The 14,267-nt window shown below is 41.0% G+C and overlaps 1 protein-coding gene across 1 annotated transcript in view; it reads right to left on the minus strand.

The window, feature by feature from the left end:
- Nucleotides 1-14,267, minus strand: part of LOC142740843 (excitatory amino acid transporter 5-like) — a 414,141-nt gene that overhangs the window by 72,849 nt on the left and 327,025 nt on the right. The window lies entirely within an intron of this gene.

The following is a 14,267-nucleotide window of genomic DNA, read 5'->3' on the forward strand; positions in this document are numbered from 1 at the left end:
GCTCACTTCACTGGTAAGGTAATGAAAGCACTTTGTGGACTATTGGACATAAAGCAATTTCATGTACCTCACCATCCCCAGTCCGCAGGTATAGTGGAGCGAATGAACCGCAACATCAAAACACGACTTTCGAAAGCACTGCTGTAAAAAGGTACCTCGTGGGTGACCTCCCTCCTAGCTGTGCTTATGGGTATCCGAGTCAAGATGCAATAACCCTCTATGGCCAGTTAAGAAAAAGGACACCAATGCATGGAGGCTAACGATAGACCTCCGGGTCCTTAACAAATACACCCCTATGTCTGCACCCGTGGTTGCACAGACTCCTGCCATAATGGCGAGGGTAAGTGGCAAATGTTGCATATTCTCGACCATTGATGTTGCAAATGTTTTTTTTTTCTATTGAGATAACTGAGAGTCGTAGGTACAAGTTTGCTTTCACGGTGGGGAACAAGCAGTACATGTTTTGTGTACTCCCCCAGGGGTTCCATAGTAGCCCTACATATTTTCACCAGGCATTGGCAGTCGTACTGAGTGTGTTCTCACGGCCAGGATGCCTGCTACAATATGTAGACGACTTGCTCCTTCATAGAGAAACCATGGAAGAACACTTGGCTCTGTTGAGGGAACTGTTGGGACTCCTGGCCCGGGTGGGGCTCAAACTGTGCCCTCAGAAGGCAAACCTTGCTAGGACAGAAGTGACTTTCCTTGGTGTTCAGATCTCTCATGGAGCCAAAGGCATCATGGCGGACTGTGTGGAAGCTATGGTGAAATTACCCATACCAGGCACTCTACAGGACTTATGCAAGTTCCTAGGAGTAGCAAATTTCATGAGAGAGTTCATAGAGGATTTTGCTGCTAAAGCAAAATCCTTATATGAACTTCTCAGAGGGGAGGAACCTTCCCTGAGGGACTGGTCTGAGACACAAGAAGAGGCCTTTTCTACTCTGAAGAGAGTCCTCTCTTCTGCCCCAGTCCTGGCCACCCCTCATTCTGAGAGGGAAATGGCTATTCAGGCCCATGCTGGTACAGAGTCTATCTCGGCAGGTTCCTCCAGCAGAGGGACCATGGTCTACAATATAAATCGATTACATAGGACCATTACCGGCAGGTAGCAGTAATTGTCACTATTCACTGGTGGTTGTGGATGTCTTCTGCAAATGGGTGGAAGCCATCCCAACACCAAATGATACAGCTGCCACTACTGCTCGAGTTCTTTGGGAGCAGGTTCTATCACGATGGGGAGTGCCCAGAGTGATAGAATCGGAACGGGGGACTCACTTCACTGGTAAGGTAATGAAAGCACTTTGTGGACTATTGGACATAAAGCAATTTCATGTACCTCACCATCCCCAGTCCGCAGGTATAGTGGAGCGAATGAACCGCAACATCAAAACACGACTTTCGAAAGCACTGCTGTAAAAAGGTACCTCGTGGGTGACCTCCCTCCTAGCTGTGCTTATGGGTATCCGAGCCACAGAGGCATCTTTAACAGGTATCAGCCCATTTGAAATCATGACGGGTCGCAAGGTGCCGCTCTGTTTTCCAAAAGAGCCTCAGATATCTGAACGCATGAAGGATGCCATTGCCAGGGATGTGTATCTCCAACAGGTTCAGCAGAACCTGATGGAATTGCTGCCTCACGCAGCAATCCGGATGCACAGACCGTATATACAGGGGGAGACTCGCTTGCCCTATGTAGGTGATTTGGTAATGGTAAAGGTGTTCCACAGGGCTGGTCCCTGGGATGCAAACTGGGAAGGACCCTACCAGGTCCTGGAAGTAATGGGTGAGACCATGCTAAAAGTACGGAGGCCGAAATCATCCAAGAAAAGGTCAAATAGATGACAAACAGTTTATTGGATCCACATCGACCAAGCAAAAGCCACCCAAGCCTCCCCATCTCAATAGTATATCGGAGTTGGGTGACGTGGGGATGGTAGGTCGAAGGTGGATAGTAAAACACACTACATATACATTTGAAGCTGATAAGGGAAGGCATGTTAAACACATTATCCCTTAGCAGATCTCACGACGAAGGAACATCGCTGAACCGAGTATCGTGAGGGGTAGTTACCACATGAGGGTATGTCTCCAGTTTGTGATGCTAGTGGTAAGCATGATTTTGGCAACAATAAAACAACCTTACATTTGAGCCAGGGCAGTGGTATTTGTATGGGTTCCAGAGAGAGGGTCTTAGCAATGGTATAGTTCAACACTATACTCCGGTGAAGAACGTCTCTGCCATACAACACGACTTACATGCTCTATGTCTCAAGGAATATAGACATTTTCGGGACTTAGACAAGACACCCACTAATTCCCTAAGATGGGTATCAAAGAATCCACATCTGCATCCTTACAGGCATGCGACGGCTAATACAACAAAGGTGTTGTGCACCAGGGAAGGAGTTCTGAGTCCTGAAGATGTCGCTGGGGCAGAGTATAGTGGGTGGTATATTCTTAAAGCCATTTTCCTGAGTACTAGTAGTCAGGATGGCCTGAGAGTAAGGACATATTTTGACAGACCCATACCTGTAATAGGCACTCTGAAGGCGTACTGTATGTTAAGGGATTCTTATATGGTCATGAAAAGGAAACCAAAATATGCACATGGACATGTTTCCACGGACTATTTACGGACCAGTGTAATGATGTTGAAGCTAAACTGCAGTAACTCTGGGCAAGTAATATGGAATGATCAGGACGGTCAGGTAAAACTGGAAGGCTTGTATAGAGCAACTGTTTTAGGAGTACGGACTAATGCCAAAGATCATAGGTATACTCAGGTAGAGGGATCCCCATCCATACGATCTTTCATGATTACTATATTGAGAGTGATTACCGTATGTTAATAAATATTACCTTTATTTACAACCGGTCTTACTCCCTTGAGTAGCAGCAAAGCAATTAGATCGACGCTAGTATAAGGAAAAGGTAGGGGAACTAGGCATAACCCTAGTGACCCTGGTTATAAAGGAGGTAGCAATGGTGGGTGACACGAGCAAGTGAAATCCACCATTATACACCCTCTTTAAAAGTTAACAGCGTTAAAATGAATCCCATATTTTTTCTAAATACATTAATGCCCAAAATAAAAAAATCTGATAATATTGCCCCTCTTAAAGATGAGCATGGGAATAGAATTATAGAAGACAAAGGGAGGGCTGAGATATTAACCCCTTCCTGCACCTTGCCGTTAATGCACGTCAATGTGTGTAGTAACTTTGCGCACCTTGACGTGCAGTTACGTCTGTGCTTTGACAGTTTACCGGCGCGCGGCGCTACACCGCAGCGGCGGTTCACTGTGCAGGGTGTCTGCTCTGCATTCCCTGTTGCCGATCAGCGGCCCATCGACGCTGATTTCGGTAGTTAAACCCTTAAATCCGGCGTTCGATTGTGATCTCCGCATTTAAGGTGTTTAGCGCAGATCGGCAGCTCCCACGTGAAATCAACTGAATGACAGATAATGGCTTCCGAGCTGCCATGTACAGAAGCCTATAAGGACCAGCCGGAGGCTGGTCCTCATAGGCTTCCTGTCAGAGTGACTGTCACGTCACAATGACAGTTGGAACACATTACACTACGTAGGTAGTGTAATGTGTTCTAGCGGCAATCAGAGCTGCAAGTCTAAGTGCCCCCTAGTGGGACAAGTAAAAAAAAGAATAAAAATGTTTTAAGAAAAGTGTAATAATAAAAGTTATATGTGACATAAACAAGAACTGCTTTTTTTCCTATAATAAGTCTTCTATTATAGGAAAAAAATGAACACGTAAAAAAAAAGTACACATATTTGGTATCACCGTGTTCGTAACAACCCCAACTATAAAACTATAATATTATTTTTCCTGCACGGTGAACACCGCAAATAAAATAAATGAAAAACCATGCCAGAATCACTATTTTTTGGTCACACCCCTCCCAAAATATACAATAAAAAGTAATTAAAAAGTCGCATGTACGCCGAAATAGTACCAATACAAACTACAACCCGTTCCGCAAAAAAACAAGCACTTACATAGCTTTTTTGATTGAAAAATAAAACAGTTATGGCTCTCAGAATATGGTGACACAACAAATAATTTATTTTATAAATAAATTATTTTATTGCGCAATCGCTGCAAATGTAAAAAAAAAAAAACTATATACATATGGTATCACCGTAATCGTACCGACCTGCAGAATAAAATATAATTGTCATTTATAGCCCAGGGTGAAAGCCGTAAAAAATAAATAAAAAACAATGTCAGAATTGATGGTTTTTGGTCACCTTGCTTACCGAAAAATGGAATAAAAAGTGATCAAACAAATATCATGTACCCCAAAATGGTACCGATGAAAACTAAAGATTATCCCACAAAGAATAAGCCCTCACACAGCTCCGGTGGTGAAAAAATAAAAAAGTTCTGGCTCCCTGAATATAGCGATGCAAAATGTGCAGTGTTTCAAAAGCGGATAAGATTGGGCACCATTTATTAGTGCGACACTGGCCACATATCTGCAGATTATTATTTATTTACCCCATTATTATACCCTCTTATTATGCCCTGATGTAATCTGCCCAGCCTACATATGCCCCCACATTATAAACTGAAATACCAGCAAAACGCAAGAGCTACTACCAAGCAAAATCTGCGCTCCCTAACGCCAAATGCCTCTCCCTCCCTTCTGAGGCCTACAGCGTGCCCAAACAGCAGTTTATGTCCACCGATATGGCATCGCCATACCCGGGAGAACCCGGTTAATATTTCATGAGGTATTTGTGGCACAAACTGGGCACAACATATAGTGAACTAAAATGGCACATCAGTGGAAAATTTTAATTTTCATTCTGCACCATCCGCTGCGCATTAAACCTTTCGCGCACCACGACTTAATAGCATGTCGTGGTGTGGGGGGTGATGTATGGAGCGGGCTCACGCGCTGAGCCCGCGCCATACGCTTCGAGTGTCAGCTGTGTATTACAGCTGACACCCGGGACTAACGGACAGAAACAGCGATCGCGCTTTTACAGGAGCCTGTAAAAATGACAATATATTGCAATACATTAGTATTGCAGTGTATTGTACCAGCTATCTACTGATTTGCTGGTTCAAGCTGAAGGGAAGGACATCCAAGGTAGTATTCTCACTAATACTGCCTGTGCCATGCGTATCACAGGAAAGACAGCGGGAGCTCAGGGAGTTCAATGCATGGCTTAAGTCTTGGTGTAGAGGAGAAGGCTTTGGGTTCCTAGAGCACTGGGCTGACTTTTCATTGGGGTGCAAACTGTATTCTGCAGATGATTTGCACCTAAATGGAAGGGGGTCCGCTGTGCTGGGGGAGAGAATTCTAGCTGGGGTGGTGGAGTATTTAAACTAAGGCTGAGGAGGGAGGCCAATGTAGAAAATAAATGGGTAGTTAGGTTAGAGAGGGGTCAGACTATATTGGCGGGGGGAGAAAAAGACTGTGGTGAGATGACTAGGCAACAAGATAAGGAGATCCTTTCGTTACAAAACAGCAGTGAAAATAAAAATACCCAAATGTCAAATAATCACATTTCTGATACTGAAAGTGAAACATTTGAAGGCAAGTTAAAGTGTATGTTCAGAAATGGCAGAAGTCTAGCAAGCAAAATGGAGGAGCTGGAGGCCTTGGTACTGGAAGAAAATATAAATATAGTTGGTGTTGCTGAAACATGGCTGGACTCTTCACATGACTGGGCTGTAAATCTACAGGGTTTTACACTATTTAGGAAAGACAGGGCGAATAGGAAAGGTGGTGGTATATGTCTGTATGTGAGAAGTGATATGAAGGCGAGTGTGAAAGAGACATTAGAGGGTGAAGATTGTGAGGAGGTTGAAACCTTGTGGGTGGAATTACAAAGGGAGGTAAACACTGAAAAAAATACTTTTGGTGTAATCTATAGACCCCCCAATATAACTGAGGAGATGGAATGTCAGCTATATAAACAAATGGAGCGGGCTGCACAGGCTGGTACAGTAGTGATAATGGGAGATTTAAATTACCGGGATATTAATTGGTGTCATGGTTCAACTTCAACTTCAAAGGGGAGACATTTCCTCAACCTGTTGCAGGAAAATTTTATGGGCCAGATTGTGGAAGACCCGACTAGAGGTGAAGCTCTGTTGGATCTGGTAATTTCTAATAATGCAGAGCTTGTTGGGAATGTCAATGTTCGTGAAAACCTTGGTAACAGTTATCATAATATAGTTACATTTTACATATACTGTAAAAAACAAACACAGGCTGGGAGGGCAAAAACACTTAATTTTAAGAAGGCCAATTTCCCCAGGATGAGGCTGCAATTCAGGATATAGACTGGCAAGAACTAATGTCAAATAATGGTACAAATGATAAATGGGAGATTTTCAAATCTACTTTGGGTAATTATAGTGCAAAATTTATTCCTATAGGTAACAAGTATAAACGACTAAAATTAAACTCCACCTTCTGGAAAAAAGGCAATACATGACAAAAAAAAGGGCATTTGAAAAATACAAATCTGAGGGGAGAGCTGTAACCTTTGTAAAATATAAAGAGCTTAATAAAATCGGTAAAAAGGTAATAAAATCAGCAAAAATAGAAAATGAAAGGAAGGCGGCCAAGGATAGTAAAACAAATCCCAAAAAGTCTTCAAGTATATAAATGCAAAAACCAAGGTCTGAATATGTGGGACACCTAGATAGTGGTAATGGGGAGTTGCTCACAGGGGATCAAGAGAAGGCAGAGTTACTAAATGGGTTCTTCAGCTCTGTATATACAACAGAAGAAAGAGCAGCTGATGTAGTTGGTGCCAGTCCTGTTAATATATCAGTTGATATACTGAATTGGATGAATGTAGATATGGGGCAAGCTAAATTAAATAAAATAAACATACACAAGGACCCGGGACCAGATGGGTTACACCCTAGAGTTCTTGAGGAGCTTAGTTCAGTTATATCTGTCGCCCTTTCATAATATTTAGAGATTCTCTAGTGACTGGTATACTGCCAAGGGACTGGTGCAGGGCAAATGTGGTGCCTATTTTCGCCGGTCTTCGCCGGGTAATTATAGACCAGTAAGCTTAACATCCATTGTGGGGAAAATGTTTTAGGGGCTATTGAGGGACTATATACAGGATTATGTGACAATAAATAGTATTATAAGTGATAGCCAGCACGGTTTTACTAAGGACAGAAGCTGTCAAACCAACCTGATTTGGTTTTATGAAGAGGTGAGCAGAAGCATAGATAGAGGGCTTGCTGTGGATGTAGTGTTTTTGGACTTTGCAAAGGCATTTGACACTGTCCCTCATAGACGTCTAATGGGTAAATTAAGGACTATAGGTTTAGAAAGTATAGTTTGTAATTGGATTGAGAATTGGCTCAAGGACCGTATCCAGAGAGTTGTGGTAAATGATTCCTACTCTGAATGGTCCCCGGTTATAAGTGGTGTTCCACAGGGTTCAGTGCTGGGACCACTATTATTCAACTTATTTATTAATGATATAGAGGATGGGATTAATAGCACTATTTCTATTTTTGCAGAAGACACCAAGTTATGTAATCAAGCTGATTTTGAACACACTAAGTGTTTGGGCGTCCACTTGGCAAATGAAGTTTAATGTAGATAAATGTAAAGTTATGCACCTGGGTACGAACAACCTGCAATCATCATATGTCCTAGGGGGAGCTACATTGGGGGAGTCACTTGTTGAGAAGGATCTGGGTGTACTTGTAAATCATGAACTAAATAACAGCATGCAATGTCAAGCAGCTGCTTCAAAGGCCAGTAAAGATATTGTTGTGTATTAAAAGAGGCATGGACTCGCGGGACAGAGATGTAATATTACCAGTTATGGGCTCCAGTTCATAGAAAGAATGCCCTGGAGTTGGAAAAAATACAAAGAAGAGCAACGAAGCTAATAACGGGCATGGAGAACCTAAGTTATGAAGAAAGATTAAAAGAACTAAACCTATTTAGCCTTGAAAAAAGACGACTAAGGGGGGACATGATTAACTTATATAAATATATGAATGGCACATACAAAAAATATGGTGAAATCCTGTTCCATGTAAAACCCCCTCAAAAAACAAGGGGGCACTCCCTCCGTCTGGAAAAAAGAAAGGTTCAACCTGAGGAGGCGACAAGCCTTCTTTACTGTCAGAATAGTGAATTTATGGAGTAGTCTACCGCAGGAGCTGGTCATAGCAGGGACAGTAGATGGCTTAAAAAAAAGGCTTAGATAATGTCCTAGAACCAAAAAATATTAGCTCCTATGTGTAGAAATTTTTTCACTTCCCCTTCCCCATCCCTTGGTTGAACTTGATGGACATGTGTCTTTTTTCAACCGTACAAACTATGTAACTATGTAACTATGTAATGTAAAAAAAATAACACAAAATTGGTATCGCTGTATCTGTAAAAGTCCAAACTATTACAATATACCATTATTTAACTCGCACTGTAAACGCCATGAAAAAGAAAGAATTTAAAACTACAAAATTGCTGTTGTTTTGTCACCTTGGCTCTACCAAAAAGTTTAATAAAAAGTTCTCAAAAAAGTTGTATGCACCAAAAAATGGTACCAATAAAAACTAAGCCCTCACACAACTCTATTAACGGAAAAATAAAAAAGTTATGTCTCTTGGAAAGCGGGGAGGGAAAAACGAAAAAGAAAAAGCAAAACATGGATCAGTCCGGAAAGGGTTAATTACTTTCTAATGAAAAAAAATGTATGATCATATGTGGGGTATAGCCATACTCGGGAGAAATTTCTCTACAAATGTTGGGGTGTTTTTTCCTCCTTTATCCTTTGTGAAATTGAAAAAATTCAACATTTTAGTGTAAATAATATTGATATTAATTTTCACGGCCTAATTCTAATAATTTCTTCAAAAGACCTGTGTGGTCTAAATGCTTACTATACCCCTAGATAGATTCCTTAAGTGGTGTAGTTTCCCAAATGGGGTTACTTTTAGGTGGCTTCCACTGTTTTGGTCCCTCGGGGGCTTTGCAAATTCGACATGACACCCGAAAACCATTTCAGCTAAATTTGAGCTCCAAAAGCCAAATAGTGCTTCTTCCCTTCTAAGCCCCGATGTGGGTCCAAACAGCACTTTATTACCACATATGGCATATTTACGTAATCGGGAGAAATTGTTTTACAAATGTTGGAGTGCTTTTTCTCCTTTATCTCTTGTAAAAATTAAAAATGTCTAGGTTTTTTCAGAAAAAAAGTAGATTTTCATCTTCACATACTAATTCAAATAAATTTAGCAAAAAAACTGTGGGTTCAAAATGCTAACTATACCCCTAGATAAATTCCTTGAGAGGTGTAGTTTCCAAAATGGGGTCACTTTTGGGGGGTCTTTACTGTTTTGGCACCACAAGACCTATTCAAACTTGACATGGTGCCTAAAATATATTCTAAAAAAAGGAGGCCCCAAAACCCACTAGGTGCACCTTTGCTTCTGAGGCCGGTGTTTCAGTCCATTACCACACTAGGGTCACGTGGGATATTTCTAAAAACTACAGATTCTGTTCAATAAATATTGAGTTGCATTTCTCTGGTAAAACCTTCTGCGGTACAGAAAAAATATATATTACAACTGAATTTTGGCAAAAAAAATAAATGACATTTGTATATTTCACCTCTACTTTGCTTTAATTCCTGTGAACTGCCTAAAGAGTTAAAACACTTTCTGGATACTGTTTTGAATACTTTGAGGGGTGCAGTTTTCAAAATGGGGTGATTTATGGGAACTTTCTAATATAGAAGGCCCTCAAAGCCACTTCAGAACTGAACTGGTCCCTGACAAAATAGGCTTTTGAAATTCTCTGTATGAGAAATTGCTGTTAAAGTTCTAAGCCTTGTAACGTCCTAGAAAAATAAAAGAATGTTCAAAAAAGGATGCAAACATGAAGTAGACATATGGGAAATATAAACTAGTAAGTATTTTGTGTGGTATTGCTATCTGTTTTACAAGTACATACATTTAAATTTTGAAAAATGCACATTTTTGGTAATTTTCTCTAAATCTTGGTGTTTTTTTACAAATAAATATTAAATTTATCGACCAATTTTTTTCACTAACATAAAGTACAATATGTCACAAGAAAACAATCTCAGAATCACTTAGATAGGTTAAAGCATTCTGAAGTTATTACCACATAAAGTGACAGGTCAGATTTGAAAAATCTGCTTCGTACTGAAGGCCAAAACAGGCTCAGTCCTGAAGGGGTTAAACACATACTTTTCCTCTGTGTTTACGGATGAACTGCCCATGCCAGATATTCAGGGGGACAGTAATAAAGGTTCCCCATCCAATATTACCTGCTTAACACATGATAATGTACAGCTGCATCTGAGAAAATTGAATATTGATAAAGCCCCTGGCCCAGATAGCATTCATCCACGGGTTTTAAGGGAATTGAGCTCAGTAATGGACAGACCATCGTATCTAATCTTCTAAGTGTATGTTCACACGCTTAACAAAAAACGTCTGAAAAATACGGAGCTGATTTCAGAGAAAACAGCCTCTGATTTTCAGGCGTTTTTGAAGCTGAGAATTAAATTTGGAGCTTCTTTTGAGGCTTCTTTTCAGACGTTTGTTGAGGCGTTTTTTGAGGCGTTTTTCATAGTGTTCAATGGAAAATCAGCTCCAAAAAACGCCTCAAGAAGTGACATGCTACTTCTTTTTACGGAGCGTCTTTTTACTCTCCGTTTTTTGACAGCGAAGCGTAAAATAAAGGCTCGTGGGAACAGAACATCGTAATTCCCATTGAAAGCAATGGGTAGATGTTTGTAGGCGTATTAGGGACGTTTTTTCAGGCGTAATTCCATCTGAAAAGAGGTCGTGTGAACATACCCTCAGACTCTCTTGTAAGGGTATGTGCACACGATAACGACAATTACGGCTGAAATTACGGCGCTGCTTTCAGGAGAAAACAGCCCCTGCATTTCAGACATAATTGCTCGTACTCGCGTTTTGCGAGGCGTCCATTACGGACGTAATTTGGAGCTGTTCTTAATTGAAGTCAATCAAAAACGGCTCAAATTACGTCCCAAGAAGTGTCCTGCACTTCTTTGACGACGTTGTTATTTTACGCGCCGTCTATTGACAGCGACACGTAAAATTACATGTCGTCGGCACAGTACGTCGGCAAACCCATTGAAATGAATGGGCAGATGTATGCCGACGTATTTGAGCCGTGTTTTCAGGCGTAATTCGAGGCGTAAAACGCCTCATTTACGCCTGAAAATAGGTCGTGTGAACCCAGCCTAACAGGATCAGTGAACGGCTGATGTTGTACCAATATTTAAAGAGGCTCTGTCACCAGTTTATAAGTGCTCTATCTCCTACCTAATCTGATAGGGGCTGTAATGTAGATAACAACAGTGGTTTTTATTATTATTAGTTCTTAATGACCAACTGGGCGTTTTTAAACTTTTTACCAAGTGGGCATTGTAAAGAGAAGTGTATGACGCTGACCAATCAGCGTCATACACTTCTCTTCATTCATACCCAGCTTGTTTCACTACACAGCGTGATCTCGCAAGATCACGCTGTGACGGGACTTCCTGTCATGCCCATAGCCGCAGGCCATCAGGCTCACTCACCTCCTGACGGCTGCAGCCATGGGTCTGCGAGCGCTGGCCCCAGTCTCCTCCTCAGGAGACGCCAGCGCTCACTTCCGCTCACCTTGGCCTGGTCTCCGACGGAACCCCTGAACGGAAAGCGAACGCTGATGTGAACAGGCCCTTACATGTATAAGTATATGTGTGGTCAATACAGAGAACTAGCACATGATCTGTTCCTTCCAAGGACTCTACAAATGACATGGGGACATCCATTGCATGTGGAAGAAAGACGTTTCAGACATAAATATAGGAAAGGGTTCTTTACAGTTAGAGTGGTCAAGCTATGGAATGCCCTACCCCAAGAGGTAGTGATGGCAGATACAATGTCAGCGTTCAAAAAAAGGGCTAGATGATTATTTACTGACGAATGGCATTGCGGGTTATAATTAATCAAGCAATGAATGACGGGTAATTTATTGAGAAAGGTTGAACTTGATGAAGTTTTTTCAACATTTGAACACCACAAATTGGGTATGTATATTGGCACAATGAGAAAAACTCTGATAGATTGCAAAAATATAAAAATATTTATTGACATAAACTCCACTTACAGATGTAGCCGTCTTTACCTTGACTTTTAACGCACTTAATACACAGTGACAAGATCCTTTATCTTTTAAATGACTTTTCAATGTATTTTGTTGTGTGATATCAGCAAATTATCACAGTTAAGATAAAGATGGCTACATCCGTACATCATGGAAACATTTAAACTGGAATAGAGAGTCTATACAACAATCTTAAGGGCTACCACCATGATACCCGAATAACCATAAGCCCTTGTACAAACACTATTCCCCTCAATAAAAATGGCTGCTATACAAAGCAATTCTGTTATCTATATGCTGAATATGTAAAACATTACAAAGAATGTTGCATCAATAAAGCAGTAAGTATGCAAAGCAGAATATACCAATGTTTGGGGATAAGGAAGAAAAAAAAACATTTTTTCAATCTATGTAACTATAAGGAGTTTTACACTGGAAGATTATCGTGCAGACGAGCGTTAATGTAACGCTCATTGCAGATAATTGCCCTGTGTAAACAGGGGAACGATTAGCAGATGAAAGAGCAAACGCTCGATCATCTGCTGGTCGTATCGTTTTAAAAAAGTAAAAGATTATTGTTGTCGGCAGCACAAACAGGGAGACACGCTGCTGACATGATAATGTATGGGGATGAGCGATCGGAGTAACGACCGTTTGTCCCCATCCATATATCCGTGTGACAGGAGCAAACGAGCGCCGTTCAATGATATCTCGTTGTTCGGCACTAGGCTGCACCGCCCCCTTATCGGCCGGTGTAAAAGGCCCTTATGTAACTGTTGGCATTGTTACAGGGAGCACTGTGTGGCCGACACTACTAGGGGGCACTGTGTAGCTGGAAGGCATGGCCACCTTGTCTACTTCATTCTGGAGTGCCAAACAGGTAGCAGGTAGCGAATCCTTTTAAGATATTTATGGAATATACTGTTGAATATGCCATAAATGTGTAAAATGCTAAGATGGGAATACTAATTTAAGTTTAATTGCGGCCCTTGTGGGTGGTGCATTCTGACAATGTGGCCCTCAAACCAAAAAAAGTTGTGCAAACCTACCCTAAAACATTCAGAAATGACACTAGAGCCCTTAACACCTTGGCGGCATGTCACGTACATGTATGTGACAGCCACCAAGAGGAAGTATGGATCGTGCTTACGGTATGTTACAGCCGGCACCTCACCGCAATGGGCGTAATCCTGCAAAGGGATCCAACCCTTTTAACCACTAAAATGTTGTGGTTAATAGTGACCGCGGCATCTAAGCCGTTATAAAGAAGGGGCGTCCTTCTCCGACAGCCCATGGCCACCCGCAACGTGGTCGCGGGGGGCCGATGATTGTCATGGCAGTCTAATAAAGGCCCCAAATCTACCATCTTTGTGCTTCTATTAAGCCCTGCCAGAAGCAGGGCTTAATAGGAGCTGGTAAATAGTAAATAAGCACAATATACTGCAATATACTGCAAACAGTATTGCAGTATATTGTGGAAGCGATCCAATGATGGCTAGTTTAAGTCCTAAAAAAATAGATTTTTCTTAATGTTTAAAAAAATATAAGTAGAAAAAAAGGCTTTTCCCATTTTTTTTCCCTAAAGTATTGAAAAAAAAAACAACATCAAAACATAACTGGTATCGACACGTCTGTAAAAGCCAGAACTATTCTAATATAATGCTTTTTAACCCGCATGGTGAACGCTTTAAAAAAAAATTCAAATTAACAAAGCCAGAATTGCTGTTTTTTTGGTCACCTTAGCTCCCCCAAAAATTTGCAAGTACCCCAAAGTGGTAGCAATGAAAAATACTGCTGGCCCCGCCAAAAAAATCCATCACACGACGAAAAATAAAAAAATTATGGCTTTCAGAATATGAGGACACAAAGAAATTTATTTGAACAAATACTGTTTTCTTTGTAAAAGTGCTAAAACATAAAAAAAAACTATATAAATTTACGTAATCGTATCAACCTGTAAAATAAAGTTCATGTGGCGTTTTTATTGCACGGTGAATGCCGTAAAATCTAAACCCGAGAAACAATGGCGGAATCATTGTTTTTGCCCATTTCACAGCACAAATATTTTTTTTTTTTTAGTTTCCCAGTACAATATA

This window comes from Rhinoderma darwinii, chromosome 1 (assembly GCF_050947455.1).
Source record: "Rhinoderma darwinii isolate aRhiDar2 chromosome 1, aRhiDar2.hap1, whole genome shotgun sequence".
Lineage (NCBI taxonomy): Eukaryota > Metazoa > Chordata > Amphibia > Anura > Rhinodermatidae > Rhinoderma > Rhinoderma darwinii.